Source organism: Impatiens glandulifera, chromosome 4 (genome assembly GCF_907164915.1).
Source record: "Impatiens glandulifera chromosome 4, dImpGla2.1, whole genome shotgun sequence".
Taxonomy (NCBI): Eukaryota; Viridiplantae; Streptophyta; class Magnoliopsida; order Ericales; family Balsaminaceae; genus Impatiens; species Impatiens glandulifera.
Genome location: NC_061865.1, coordinates 18,310,268 through 18,325,910, shown reverse-complemented (window position 1 = coordinate 18,325,910; position 15,643 = coordinate 18,310,268). Strand labels below are relative to the sequence as shown.

The 15,643-nt window shown below is 34.1% G+C and overlaps 1 pseudogene; it reads left to right on the top strand.

Annotated features, from left to right (window-relative positions):
- The first annotated feature begins 638 nt into the window (after positions 1-638).
- Positions 639-15,643, top strand: part of LOC124934856 — a 28,175-nt pseudogene continuing 13,170 nt past the window's right edge.

Sequence of the window (15,643 nt, the reverse complement as noted above, 5' to 3'; positions counted from 1 at the left end):
CTAGGTCTGATAGACGAACTCGCAGGTCTCTTAACAATCCCAGGAAACAGAAGCCAGAAATCATGGATGAAGTCCTAAACAACGAAGAAGATGCGCCTATTGATTCTATGCCAAATACATCATCGGGTAGGAGTTCTTTTCCACATGCTGATGAATTACATGAGAATAGTTCTATTGGGGATTCATACTGTAACAATATGCATGTTCATAATAGAAATGATATAATTGAATTGATAGGAAAAAACAGTACTGCATATAGAAATGATAGGACTTTAATTCCAGAAAATTATGTTGTTACTGGACTTGCTGCACAGAATTGACCGTTAGAGTCGCTGGTTGGTACCATAGACCTGACCGGTCATTCTGTTAGGAAATTGGATTTGAAATCTTGTCTTGCTGAAATTGATGACAATCGGGTCGCTTGTGCTGAAAATTCGGTCCCAATGTTGGAGATAATCTGTCAAAAAGGCTCTAAGGTAATGCAGGAAAATGGCATAAATTGTACAAGTTTATTGGGTCCTATTGAAAGCTCAAAATTGGTGTCTATTTCTGAATTGGGAGAAAACATTATGCTGAGATTTATGTCTGTTTTGAATGATCCTACTGAAGTTGGTACTGGTGTTCCTATTGAGGTAAGTATGACAGAGCTGAATAAGACTGCTGATCGAGAATTAACAGGTTCAAAGAATATTACAAGGTTGGGATCAGTTTCAGAAGTAGGAAAACATGATAGTTTGGGTAATTCAGGTGCAGAGAAATATCAGAAAACAAATTTTACCGGTCCTGCTAGAGAGGATGCTAAACTAGGCAAAATATGTCATTTTGAAATTGCCTCTACAGGGTTGGAGATATCAGTTGCTCAGAGTCCATTAGGTCCAAAGAATGATATAATTTCAGAGTCTTGTTCTGCAATGGAAAATCTTGCAAATCTAAAAGTCTCGGGTTCCATTAATGATTAGAATGCTAAGTCTACCTGTCCTACTAAGGATCAAATGGAAAGTCAGATATCCAGACTATGTACTAGGCTTGAAAAATGTCTGACAGAAGACACTAAATGCGCCTAGGATTCTGAAACTGAGGCTAAAATTGCAGGATCTTCTAAACAGTCTGCACATCTAGCTGAAACTGTTAAAGGACATAGTCTAACAGAATCTGGAAACACTGAAGAAATTGGATCTGAGTTAGAGCTATTCATGGAAATAAATTCAGCTAAATTAGAAAAGCCTAATAATACAGATCTAAATGATGATGAACTGAACTTGATTGGTATAGCCAATAGTGAAAGCTTGACTGAATATTATATTGATTCGTTGATTGATGACATCACGAATGACAATCTGTTTGAAAATCTGAGTCTGGGTATGGATCTCATGGAAGCTACAAATAAGTTGGGTTAGAATATAAGTCAGGGTATAAGAGGTGAAGAATGTATGAAACTGGAAGAATTAGCCAACGATTTTTTCTTGGCCGGGTCTGATGAGGGGTTAGCCAACGGTTTTTGCTTGGCCGGGTCTAATATGGGGTTAGCCAACGGTTTTCGCTTGGCTGGGTCTGAAAAAGATAATTTGGTTGCAAAAAAGTTGGGTCTAACAAGGGTGGATAACATGAATATTCAAGTCATTGATCCTGAACACACCCGTCCTGGACACACTAAAACTACTCATGGCATTGGTCATATCTCTTCAAATGTCGGTCCTAGCTCTTCAAATGTCGGTCCTAGCTCTTCAAACGCCAGTCATAGCTCTTCAAATGCTGGTCCTAGCTCTTCTAATACCAGTCCTAGATCTTTTAATGCCAGTCCTAGCTCTTCTAATGCCAGTCCTATCTCTTTAAATGTCGGTCCTGACATCACATATCCACCTTCTACCGGTCCTAATCGCCAAAATAATAAATCTACTAACAAAGCTAAGAGCCACCGGTCGAATCAAAAGAACCAAAGCTTAGATGTTGATTTGGAATCAGACTATAGCACTGACTATGATGAAACAATTATATGCGACCTCGAATATCATAAGTCAATGAAGAAGATATCGGCAACAAAGATCAAACCAAAAGCAAAGAGGCATAATTCTTCCAAAACAAGTGCTGAAATTGAAAAGATCGATCAAGAAACCGGATCGAATAATTCTAAAACAGCTAAGAAGGGTAAGAATGGATCGAAAATCAAATAAAGGAAAAACATGAAGGCAAATAACTCAAGTTCTAAGAAGAATGTTGAAGTAAATCCCAAGGGAACTGTGACACCCGAGGCTAACCCTGAGATATTGAACCTGGGTGCGTTTTCTCCACTCGTTAATCTGGATCCTGAAATGTCAATTGATAGCATTCAAAAGAGGAAAACTGATACACAAGAGAAGAGCACTAAAGGGGATATTCTAAAGAAGATTGGAACAATTAAAGGCAACGGTTTTGTGGGAAATATAAGGGTTAGATGGGCGGAAAAGAACAAACAAGTCAGGAAAGATAGCATCCCTGAAACAGTCATCTCCTCAGCTCCTCCTACTACTGTAATTCTTGGCAAAGAAAATGCTCAGGCTGATAACAAGGATCCTACTACTGGTTCAACGTGGTCAATGAGGAAAAACGAAATAGCAAATTTGGAAGGACTGAGAAACCAGATGAAGAAGCTATTTTTCCAAATTAATAAACAAGAGATTACGATGCCCCAAGAAAGAAATGATCAGTTGAATGATCAGTTCAACAGTCACTATTTAAAAAATTGGAATCTCTTCAACAAAGACCAATATGATGAAGTAATCAAGTGGACGGTTGACGCCATGAAGGAAATTTCGAAATGTAATAAAACAAAGGTGTACACAATCATGAGCAACCTAAACAAAACCTGGCAAGAAGGAAAGGTGTGGAATGGAAATGCCATGAGCGATCCAGAAAAGGGAAAATTCCAGATAGACACCTTATTCCCAAAGGTAATTACACTTGATCATCCACACCAGTTTGAGCTCCCACCAGAAATTGAAGAAAAATGTGTCAAGGCATGGGAGTTTGTCATAGTTGGTCATTTTATGGGCAACATGAAGGCACCATTTCCTGAGGTTAAAAGAACGTTGATGGGTCAGTGGGAATCCTCTGGTCTAGAGAGGATCACAATCAATGATCACGGATTCTACTTTCTATCTTTCAGGAATGGAAGCGAAATAAAGTCGATCATAGAGAGCGAATATACTTTTATCAGGGGAAAAAGATTCAAGTTGTACAAGTGGAGCGAAGAACTTAATACTAATCATAGACCGCCTGAACTTGAACTAATCTAGGTGAATCTCAAGAATGTTCCACCACACATGTGCAACCCGATGGGCCTGGCCTATATTTCAAGCATTATAGGCAAATCACTTATGTTTGACCCAGCAATGGAAGGCTACGAGCGTGCATCTGTGGCCAGAGTTAGTGTCGAAATCCATCCAAGTAGCTCTCTTCCAATCAAGCTTGAACTTAAAGATAGATTGGGAAATTTATTTGACATTGGAGTACAATACGAATGGAAACCAAATCGATGTATATGGTGTAGCACTTTCACACACGCTACGAATAAATGTCCAGTCAATAATAATCTAAAATCGAAGGCCAATAACAACACTCAAGTAAGCGGTATCAATGACTCTAACTAGGCTCAAGTTGAGAGAAATGTGAACAGGTCTGAACTTAACAGCAATGAACGCACTAAGGATGATAAGATGGGCAACCAAAAGCAAGAACAGATAAGAGTAAGGAAGAAGATAGGAAAAAGAATGAAGTGGGTAAGGGTACAAGTTGGCCCTACTAACGTTGATCATATTGGTCATGTTCAGGGAACCGGTCCTAGGGATTCTGTTTTCTCAAGAATAGGTCCTATTCAAAATGTCAGTCTTGGTCAGGGTATCGGTCCTAATAAAGCTGGACATAGACACACCGGTCCTAGAGCTTCTCATAAAGCTACTATTCCTAGCCATATTGACCATATTAAGCATGGTCTTGGACTTGTTGATCATGAAACTACTCAAGCTTCCGGACTTGCTACTACAGGCCCTGATGAAAAATGTGCAACCATTGCTGATCCCGGCTATATTGGTCCTAATACTGGCACAAGTCCTATTATTGTGGATTATACTATTGTTGGTCCTAACTCCACCGATCCCAATACTAATCAAAGAACTGGTCTTGATGTAACTACATGTCCTGGTTCCAAAGTTTCTGAAATTCAAAGATCTATGGGACGGGGAATACTTGGCCCATATGAAACAAACAAAATTGGATCTGAAAGCACTCCAATAGGTCGTGAGTCTACACTTCACAATTCTAGGAATGCAAGTAGTAACCAAAAAAACAATGTCATCAAAATTCGAAATGACCTGATCCTTGGGCTCAGAGCCACCTTTCGAGATGATGAACAGGAGAATCTTGAAATAAGTAATAAAGAAGCTCTTGAGAATGGACTAGGAAATCTTGGGTTTTGTGAAATCAAAAGATCAAGTGCAGAAGAAGAGAATTTGGTCTTGAATAAGGCAGTGAGCCTTAGTTCTGAAGTAGGGCGAATGAAAACCGATAACAAACATGAATCTAGTAGTGAAGAGGTTCAAAGTTAGAAAAGACATACTAAAACAGAACAAGATGAAAATCGAAGACAAAGCAGAAAGATAATGGATCCAGAAGCCACTAAATCTATCACGGGAGAAGATGAGATCTACATGAGGCAACCCTCACTCAATGGCAATAGTATTCCATGTAATCAAACTGTAGCCATTGAGGATAGTGAGGCAAGTGATGCTTATGATTTCTCTGATGAAGAGGTCCAGGACAGTCTGGAAAGTCAGGAACCCAACACTTATATTCATTAATGAATATAGTGACATGGAACATAATGGGACTCAATGACCCTCTAAAATGTAAAGAAATCAGGAGGATCATTGAGAATCAGAAGATCACTATTATGGGTATTCTTGAGACAAAAGTCAAAAGTCGGAACGTTGAGAAGGTTAGCAAACTGTGTATTGATAGTAGCCGGGAAATCATTCACAACTCAAATGACAAAACGGACAGAATCTGGGTTATTTGAGATAACAAAGTTGTTGAGGTGATGACTCTCTTTTCGAATGATCAAACAATCCTGGTGGAGGTCAAAGACAGAATCACAAGAATCGTGTTTAATCTTGCTATTGTCTATGGTAGCAACTCAAGCACTGATAGAAGACTCCTCTGGAATTGTCTTAGAAACTGGATCGGTATTGATAAATCTTGGGCTGTCCTTGGTGATTACAACGTAACCAGAAACGAATCTGATCGTAGCCCAGAATCTGAAATTACTCGGGATATGATTGACTTTAATGACTGCATCAGAGATATGGGTTGTATCGAGCCTACCAATTCTGGGAACTTCTTCACTTGGTCTTCTACGAGAGGGAATGAGCAAATTAGAAAAAGTAGAATTAACAAATGTCTGGTAAATGAGAACTGGATTAACCAATTTCCGAGAAGTCAACTTCATGTTTTGAATCCGGGTATATCTGATCACTACCCGATTAAATTGTTCTGGGAAAAGGAAGAAAGGTTCAAAAGGCCCTTTAAAATTTTCAATTTCTGGATGGATAATGATAAATTCAAGGGTATTCTCGAAAGCGTATGGTCAACATATGTCAGAGGTTCCAACATGTACAGGGTTTCTGAGAAGCTTAAGCTCCTAAAGAATCATCTCTAAAGCTTTGACAAGAAGAAGTTCACCAATATCTCCAATAGAGTTCTGGCTGCTAGAGAAGAACTGGAAGAGGTTCATAAAAAGTTATTAAGGGATGATAGTGATGAACAACTCAATGAAACAGAAAGATATGCGCTTGAAAACTTCAGGAAGCTGAGTCTGCTTGAAGAGAATTTTGTTAGACAAAAATCAAGACAGAGCTGGCTTTCGTTGGGTGACAAAAACACAGATTTCTTCTACAGAAAATGCATGGCTAGAAGTATGAGAAACAATGTGTACATGTTGAAGAATGATGATGGTGAATATGTTCAGGGTCAAAAGGGTGTCCAACATCTGGCTATCGATTTCTATAAGCAGCTTATGGGTACAAGAAAGCAACATCAAAGTCACCTAAATACCTTGTATCAAATTATTGATAGGAAAATCTCTACAGAAGATAGTCGCGAGTTGATAAGGGTGGTCACGAAGGTTGAGGTTAAAGAAGCTCTGTTTAGTATTGATGGGAATAAAAGTCCGGGTCCTGATGGATTTAATGCACAGTTCTTCAAAGATAATTGGTCGATTGTGGGTAAAGATGTTACTGATGGGGTTCTGGAGTTTTTCAAAAACAAGAAGATGTTAAAGCAATGGAATACAGCGGTCCTAACTTTGATCCCCAAAACTGCGGTACCTGAGAAAGTAAAAGATTTCAGACCAATTTCCTGCTGCAATGTGATTTATAAAATAATTCCAAAAATCATTTCTAAACGTTTTAAAAATGTAATAGGAAAAATAATAAATCTTAATCAATTTGCATTCATCCCTGGTAGGACAATCTCTCATAATATTCTTCTCATGCAGAGCCTATTAAAAGGCTACGGGAAAAAGAAAATATCCCCGAGAGTGGCTTTCAAAATAGATATCAAGAAAGCTTTCGACTCTGTTAGATGGGAAGCCGTTCGAGACTTTCTGGTTGTTTCTGCTTTTCCTATGATTTTAATCGATTGGATTATGCAATGCATTTCATCATCCTGCTTTGTTGTTAGCGTCAATGGAGTCCACATAGGCTATTTCAAGGGTGAAAACAGGGTAAAGCAAGGGGACCCCCTCTCTTCTTACCTTTTCGTAGCTATCATGGCGATCTTTGAGAGTATCTTCGCGATGTTCCGAAAGAATCGTCCATACATCTTTCACCCATTCTGTGAGGTAGAGGAGGTAACACATTTATGCTTTTCTGACGATTTGTTCATTCTAGCGCACGCAGACATTGATTCCATTAAAACTATTAGGGCTGCAATAACGCTCTTTTTTAAGGTAACAGGTTTAACTATTAATGAAAACAAAAGTGTGGCATTTTATGGAGGTGTGAAGGACGAAACAAAGCAGAACATCTTCAACATCATGGGCATCAAGAAAGGCAGTTTTCCCATAAGGTACTTAGGAATTCCGTTAACTGCAAAGCAGATCGAGATCTCACACTGCAAGCCGCTGATTGAAAAGGTAAAAAACACTATATCTGGCTGGGCAGCAAAAAAACTTTCTTATGTAGGGCGAATCGAACTTATCAAAACCGTGGTTATGGGCATAGTTGGCTATTGGGCATAACAAATGGTCATTCCGAAGAAGGTAATGAAGGAACTTGACACACTGATGAGAAACTTTATCTGGAGTAGTAGTAGAAGAGGAGGAAAGAAAGTCAAATGGACCGCTCTCTGTAAACCGAAGGACGGGGGAGGCATCGACTTGAAGAACTATATCGAGTGGAACAAGGCTCTAACCTTCAAGCACCTGTGGGCTTTGGAGCGCAATCAGGAGTCACTATGGATCAAATGGGTGCATACGAGGTTTATGAAACACGAAACCAGCATCTGGACCTATAAAATTCACGAAGGTATGAGCTGGTCTCTGAAAAAGATTCTTAAACTAAGAAGCGATATTGCAGATCTTTATGACATCCGACTAGGGGACGGGAAAGACACTCTATTCTGGCACGACCCTTGGTTTGAAAACCATCTTATCATCGACAAGGAGGAGTTTCAAAATACTCGTATCAGAAGGGACTGCGCAAAAGTGAAAATCAGAGACATCAAAGACGAGAATTGGAACTTGCTCTTGAGAAGAATTCCAAAAGGAAAGAGGATACTTGATCATATAAGTAACATACAACTACACGACAGACCGGATATTCATGAATGGAAAGCTGAGGACAATGGGAAGCTGATATTGAAGAAAATATGGGAGGTAATCTGGGAAAAAGCGGCAGAAAGTAGAATGGGCTCCTCTTGTATGGTCAACGAAGATTATCCTTCGACACCAGTTCATCCTATGGCTTGCCTTCTAGGAAAGACTCAGCACTCGTGATCGTATCAGTAAGTATATGAGCATCCCGGATGCGAGCTGTCTTCTATGCATAGGAAATGAAGAAACCATAGATCACCTATTAGGGAGCTGCTATATTGCTTCGGAGCTTTAGGACAGATTCTATAAAATCTTGGAGCTGATTAGTTTCCCGAGCGAATGGAATGAAATCAAAGAAGCAGCACTACTCAAAGCCAAGGGAAATAGATTTGCAACAAGCGTGTTCAAGTGCGACTTTGGAGCAATGGTGTATAACATATGGCAAGAACGGAATGCAAGGGTATATGACAGAACCCGTAGGAGCATTGACGAGTTATGGAAAGATATTGTATCGGATTGCAGCGCCCTCGCGGGAACGTGGAGAAGAATTCCAAGCACGGAGCAGAACTGGAATATCTACAGGAACTGGAATTTACCGTTTTTTAAACTCACTAGAATTGAAAGCATTGTTACGACTTCAAAATCATTCTAGGCCTGTCTAGAATGATCTCTTAAACTCGTGATTTTTTTCCCGTTTTTGGTAATTTTTAATGAAATGACGCTAAGTCGTTTTTCCCCCCAAAAAAAAGTACTCTTGGACTTTAATTTATTTTGTAAGAAGAAGGCGAGAAACTACATTTCAAATGAGCTTGATATGGACAACCTAGCCACTTAACCCATGATGACAATTTCGTTCCTATCTAATATCTCTTTGATATGGGAGAATACTATATTCTATAAAGTTATATTTGAATGTGATTTTATACTAGGTCATAGTCATGGTGGTGAAACAAGAGAATGCAAATTCATTGTAAAGACATTAACCCCTAAGGAGAAACTTAATAAACATGAATAATGTTTACTACGATAAAGGAGTACGATAAAAGAGTAGTCTATTATTTATCACATTTTAATTGCTCCTATTTCCAATCAAACAAGCATTTTTATTTTCAATAAAAATAAAAAATTGAGGTGAAGAATTATTCTCATTAATACTTTATAACTATAAAGTTAAAAATATATATATTTGAAATGAATGTTTAAAACTAATTAGTTAAATAAAATATTCATAAAAAAGGTATTTTAAGGAAGGTTTAATTTCCCAATTTTTATGGGAGCCATTATATAATTAAAATTAAAGATATTTAATGTTTTTTATATATTAAAATAAAAATAAAATGATCAACTCAAATTAAACAGTCACCTAAATCTTTTATTCTAAATACTTAATCATTAAAACTATCTTATTTAATTTTTAAATATTTAAAATATATAATTAAATATTTATTAATTTTATATAAAATAAATTATTTGTTTTGCCAAAACCATATTACAAAACAACAACAGGGTTTTTAAGATGATAGAGGCCGATATATATATATATATATATATATATATATATATATATATATATATATATATATATATATATATATATATATATATATATATATATATATATATATATATATATATATATATATATATATATATATATATATATATATATATATATATATATATATATATATATATATATATATATATATATATATATATATATATATATATATATATATATATATATATATATATATATATATATATATATATATATATATATATATATATATATATATATATCAATAATATGTTTGAACAACAAAACTACACAAGTCTTTCCTAAATATTCTAGGAGAACAGTTACAATCCATGGAAAATAAAATTGAAAAATTAATAAAATTGATAAATGAAATCAAACCAAGTACGTTAAAAATAACCCAAAAGAAAAGGAAGCTTTACCAACTTTCCAACCACCTCCAATCATATCTGATTTCAAACTAAGGCCAATGCAAGAATTTGAGAAAATTCTTGAAGAAAAATTTAGCAAGTTAAGTATTAAGACCTTAGACAAGAAAATCAGAGATCGGATTAATAAAATAGATAAATGGGCTAATAAGCCTATACAAAGTAAATTTTACTATAATAGACCAACACCAATGGATGTTTTACATGAAGAATGCACAGATACAATTAATATTATTTATTCAGGAAACAAAATTTATGAATGGAATATTGATGGATGTTCAAACAAACAGATTTATAATACAATACATAGGATGTTAATGTACTCAACGGTTTGTAAAAATAGTAAAAATAGTGATAAAACAATAGCGACAATGATTGTTGCTGGATTCACCGGACAATTAAAAGGCTGGTGGGATAACTATTTTCCCAAGAAAATAGAAATTCTATTCTTATCACTGTAAAACAAGAAAACAATAGCCTAACTGAACATGCAGTTTATACATTAGCAATTAACATCATTGAACACTTCACGGGAAGGTTTAGTGATAATAGTGATACAATTAGAACATTATTACATAATCTAAGGTGTAAGACACTTTCAGATTTTAGATGGTATAAAGATACCTTTCTAAGTAGAGTAATGGAACTACCAGAATGCAATAATGTGCATTGGAAATCCAAATTTATTGACGGCCTCCTTAGCCTATTTGCTGAAAGGGTTAGAAGAAACCTCAAAAAGAGTCATTCAATGATACCATATGAAAACTATACATATGGTGTATTAATAGATACTTGTATACAGGAAGGACTAGCCTTATGTAATGAAATAAGGTTAAGCCAACAAATTAAAAGATAGAGTCAAAATGAAAGACAACAATTAGGTCAATTTTGCCAACAATTTGGTATAGATAGTCCTGCATCTAGAAAAGAGAAAAGGGTGAAATATAATAAATTTCACAAATATAGAAAACCACCCTGAAAATACTTAGACATAAAACATGAGAGGAGGGAAGAAAAGGTTAAAAACAAGTCAAAAGGTTTCAAAAATGGAAAGAAATGCTACAACTGTGGAAAATTTGGACACACATCAAAATACTGTTGGGCAAAGAAAAAAATTAATAATCTTGAAATCCCAGAAGATACGAAAAGATTAATAATCCAAACTCTACAAAACTTAGAATCTGAAGAATCTAATTCAGATTCAATACCTAGTGATTCTGAAATAGATGACCTAGATAATGAAAACATTTATGAATCAAGCTCGGAAGACTCTGAATGTGAGCCTTGCCGATCAGGATTAAGTTGTCCTAAAAAAGAAACAAATAACCTAGATCAAAATATTGACATATCTGAATTATATAGAATCATATCTCAATTTTCAGATATGAAAATTTATGTTTTAACATCAAATCATACTTTTGAATTACTAAAAGCCATCAAAGACCCATAATTAAGAATGCAGATCATAGATCAGTTTAATTCTGAAGAAGAAAATTCATCCTCTAAATATGAAGAGCCAGAAGAAAAGAGGTTCAATTATAATAAAAAATGGTATCAGAGCCAGTGGGGTAGTTATGCAAAGTGATCAACACACCTTACTAATCATGAAAGTAATGAATCAACTTAGACACAAGATTCAAAACAAAGAACAAAATACAACCCTCACAAATCTTTACAAAGAAATTAATAATTTAAAGGAAGAAATTAAGATATTAAAAAAGAAGAATATTATTCAAGAGTCTAGAATAACTAAGCTTGAGGATAAACCTAGCGAAAATAATCAATATGATGACAACAAAGCAGGAATTCAAGAAAATATCTTCTCAGAAATTTTTTTATTCACAATAGAAATGGTTAAATCCCAAAAATGGCACATAAAAATATCTCTCCTAATAGATAATCATTATACAAGGTCATTTACTGCTCTTGTTGATAGCGGAGAATATTTAAATGTTATTCAGGAAGGACTAATCACTACTAGGTATTTTCATAAAACAAGTCATACCCTGTGGCATGCAGGGGGGATAAACTCCAAATCCAATATAAGCTTCCAAAAGCCTATATATGTATTGATAATAATTGCATTCCTCAAAGTTTTATACTTGCTAAAGATATATCAAATCAGGTCATACTTGGAACCCCATTTTTAAACACAATCTACCCTATTAAGATGATTAATAATAAAGGTATTACAGGAACCTTCCAGAAACATGATATTTTTCTAGAATTTATTGTGGAACCGTTTACTAAAATGTTACATAGTATATATGATAATATCAAAGCAAAACAAGATCAAATATACTTTCTAAAGCAAGAAATAAGTCTAATAACAATAGATGAACAACTAGAAAATCCTAAATTACAAGAAAAAATAGCTTTGCTAAAAGACCAACTTTCAATAGATATTTGTAATGAACATCCTAATGCATTCTGGGATAGAAAGAAACATATAGTTTCACTACCATATGAGGAATCTTTTAATGAAAAGAATATTCCTACAAAGGCAAGACCATGCCAAATGAATTCAGAATATCTGGAATTATACAAAAAGGAGATAGATGCACTATTGCAGAAGGGGTTAATAAGTCCATCACAATCACCCTGGTCATGTACGGCTTTCTATGTAAATAAACATTCAGAAGTCGAAAGAGGCGTGCCAAGGTTAGTAATAAACTATAAACCCTAAACAAAACGGATAAGTCGAGAGAGAGTACAATACATAGTCGACTTATCCTTTTTGTTTAGGGTTTATAATTTATTACTAACCTTGGCACGCCTCTTTCGATTTCTGAATGTTTATTTACATAGAGAGCCGTACATGACCAGGGTGATTGTGATGGACTTATTAACCCCTTCTGTAATAGTGCATCTATCTCTTTTTTGCATAATTCCAGATATTCTGAATTCATTTGGCAAGGTCTTGCCTTTGTAGGAATATTCTTTTCATTAAAAGATTCCTCATATGGTAGTGAAACTATATGCTTCTTTCTATCCTAGAATGCATTAGGATGTTCATTACAAATATCTATTGAAAGTTGGTCTTTTAGCAAAGCTATTTTTTCTTGTAATTTAGAATTTTCTAGTTGTTCATCTATTGTTATAAGACTTATTTCTTGCTTTATAAAGTATATTTGATCTTTTTTTGCTTTGATATTATCATATATACTATGTAAAATTTTAGTAAACGGTTCCACAATAAATTCTAGAAAAATATCATGTTTCTGGAAGGTTCCTGTAATACCTTTATTATTAATCATCTTAATAGGGTAGATTGTGTTTAAAAATGGGGTTCCAAGTATGACCTAATTTGATATATCTTTAGCAAGTATAAAACATTGAGGAATGCATTTATTATCAGTACATATATAGGCTTTTGGAAGCTTATATTGGATTGGGAGTTTATCCCCCCCTACATACCACAGGGTATGGCTTGTTTTATGAAAATACCTAGTAGTGATTAGTCCTTCCTAAATAACATTTAAATCTGCTCCGCTATCAACAAAAGCAGTAAATGACCTTGTATAATGATTATCTATTAGGAGAGATATTTTTATGTGCCATTTTTGGGATTTAACCATTTCTATTGTGGATAAAAATTTTCTGAGAAGATATTTTCTTCAATTTCTACTTTGTTGTCATTATATTGATTATTTTCGCTAGGTTTATCCTCAAGCTTAGTTAATCTAGACTCTTGTATAATATTCTTCTTTTTTAATATCTTAATTTCTTCCTTTAAATTATTAATTTCTCTGTAAAGATTTGTGAGGGTTGTATTCTCTTCTTTGTTTTGAATCTTGGGTCTAAGTTGATTCATTACTTCACTCATAGTGTAAGATTTATTATGATTATTATAATTGAACCTCTTTTCTTCTGGCTCTTCATATTTAGAGGATGAAGTTCCTTCTTCAAAATTAAACTGATCTATGATCTGCATTCTTAATTCTGGGTCTTTGATGGCTTTTAGTAATTCAAAAGCATGATTTGATGTTAAAACATTAACTTTCATATCTGAAAATTGAGATATGATTCTATATAATTTTGATTTATCAATATTTTGATCTAGGTTATTTGTTTCTTTTTTAGGACAACTTAATCCTGATCGGCAAGGCTCACATTCAGAGTCTTCCGAGCTTGATTCAGAAATGTTTTCATTATCTAGGTCATCTATTTCAGAATCACTAGGTATTGAATCTGAATCAGATTTTTCAGATTCTGAGTTTTGTAGAGTTTGGATTATTAATCTTTTTGTGTCTTCTGGGATTTCAAGATTATTAATTTTTTTCTTTGTCCAACAGTATTTTGATGTGTGTCCAAATTTTCCACAGTTGTAGCATTTCTTACCATTTTTAAAATTTTTTGACTTGTTTTTAATCTTTTCTTCCATTCTCTGATGTTTTATGTCTGAGTATTTTTGGGGTGGTTTTCTATATTTGTGAAATTTATTATATTTCACCCTTTTCTAGATGTAGGACTATATATACCAAATTGTTGGCAGAATTGACCTAATTGTTGTTTTTCATTTTGACTCTGTCTTTTAATTTGTTGGTTTAACCTTATTTCATTACATAAGGCTAGTCCTTCCTGTATACAAGTATTTAATAATACACCATATGTATAGTTTTTATATGGTATCATTGAATGAATCTTTTTGAGGTTTCTTCTAACTCTTTCAGCAAATAGGCTAGGGAGGCCGTCAATAAATTTGGATTTCCAATGTACATTATTGCATTCTGGTAGTTCCATTACTCTACTTAAAAAGGTATCTTTATACCATCTAAAATATGAAAGTGTCTTACACCTTAGATTCTGTAATAGTGTTTTAATTTTATCACTATTATCACTGAACCTTCCCTCGAAGTGTTCAATGATGTTAATTGCTAATGTATAAACTGCATGTTCAGTTAGGCTATTGTTTTCTTGTTTTACAGTGTTAAGAATAAAATCTATATTTTCTTGGGAAAATAATTATCCCACCAGCCCTTTAATTGTCCAGTGAATCCAGCAACAATCATTGTCGCTATTGTTTTATCACTATTTTTACTATTTTTACAAATTGTTGAATACATTAACATCCTATGGTACTATATTATAAATTTGTTTGTTTGAATATCCATCAATATTCCATTCATAAATTTTGTTTCCTGAATAACTAATATCAATTGTATCTGTGTATTCTTCATGTAAAACATCCATTGGTGTTGTTCTATTATAATAAAATTTACTCTATATAGGCTTATCAACCCATTTATCTATTTTATTAATCTGATCTCTGTTTTCTTTGTCTAAGGTCTTAATACTTAACTTGCTAAATTTTTCTTCAAGAATTTTCTCAAATTCTTGCATTGGCCTTAGTTTGAAATCAGATATGATTGGAGGTGGTTGGAAGGTTGGTAAAGCTTCTTTTTCTTTTGGGGTTATTTTTAACGTACCTGGTTTGATTTCATTTATCAATTTTATTAATTTTTCAATTTTATATTTTATGGATTGTAACTGTTCTCCTAGAATATTTAGGAACAGACTTGTGTAGTATTGTTGTTCAAACATATTATAGATATGCTTGCATGTTATTGGGAGTGTATCATTTTCAATTAAATTTTTGTATGGCGCGAAATTTATTATTTTTTCTCCCTTTTTAATATGGAAAGGTTGCTGAGGTGGATATGTCCCTAAATAGGTTTTCCATGATTCTAATTTAAAAGTTCTTTCAATTACCGAAATATAATTTTTTACATAGGTGCTTATGAACCAAGAGGTAAAAGGAATTAAAGCATTTTTAGCAGTACAGAACTCATAAAATTCTTTTTCGAATTGTTTTATTTCTGAAATGTTAAA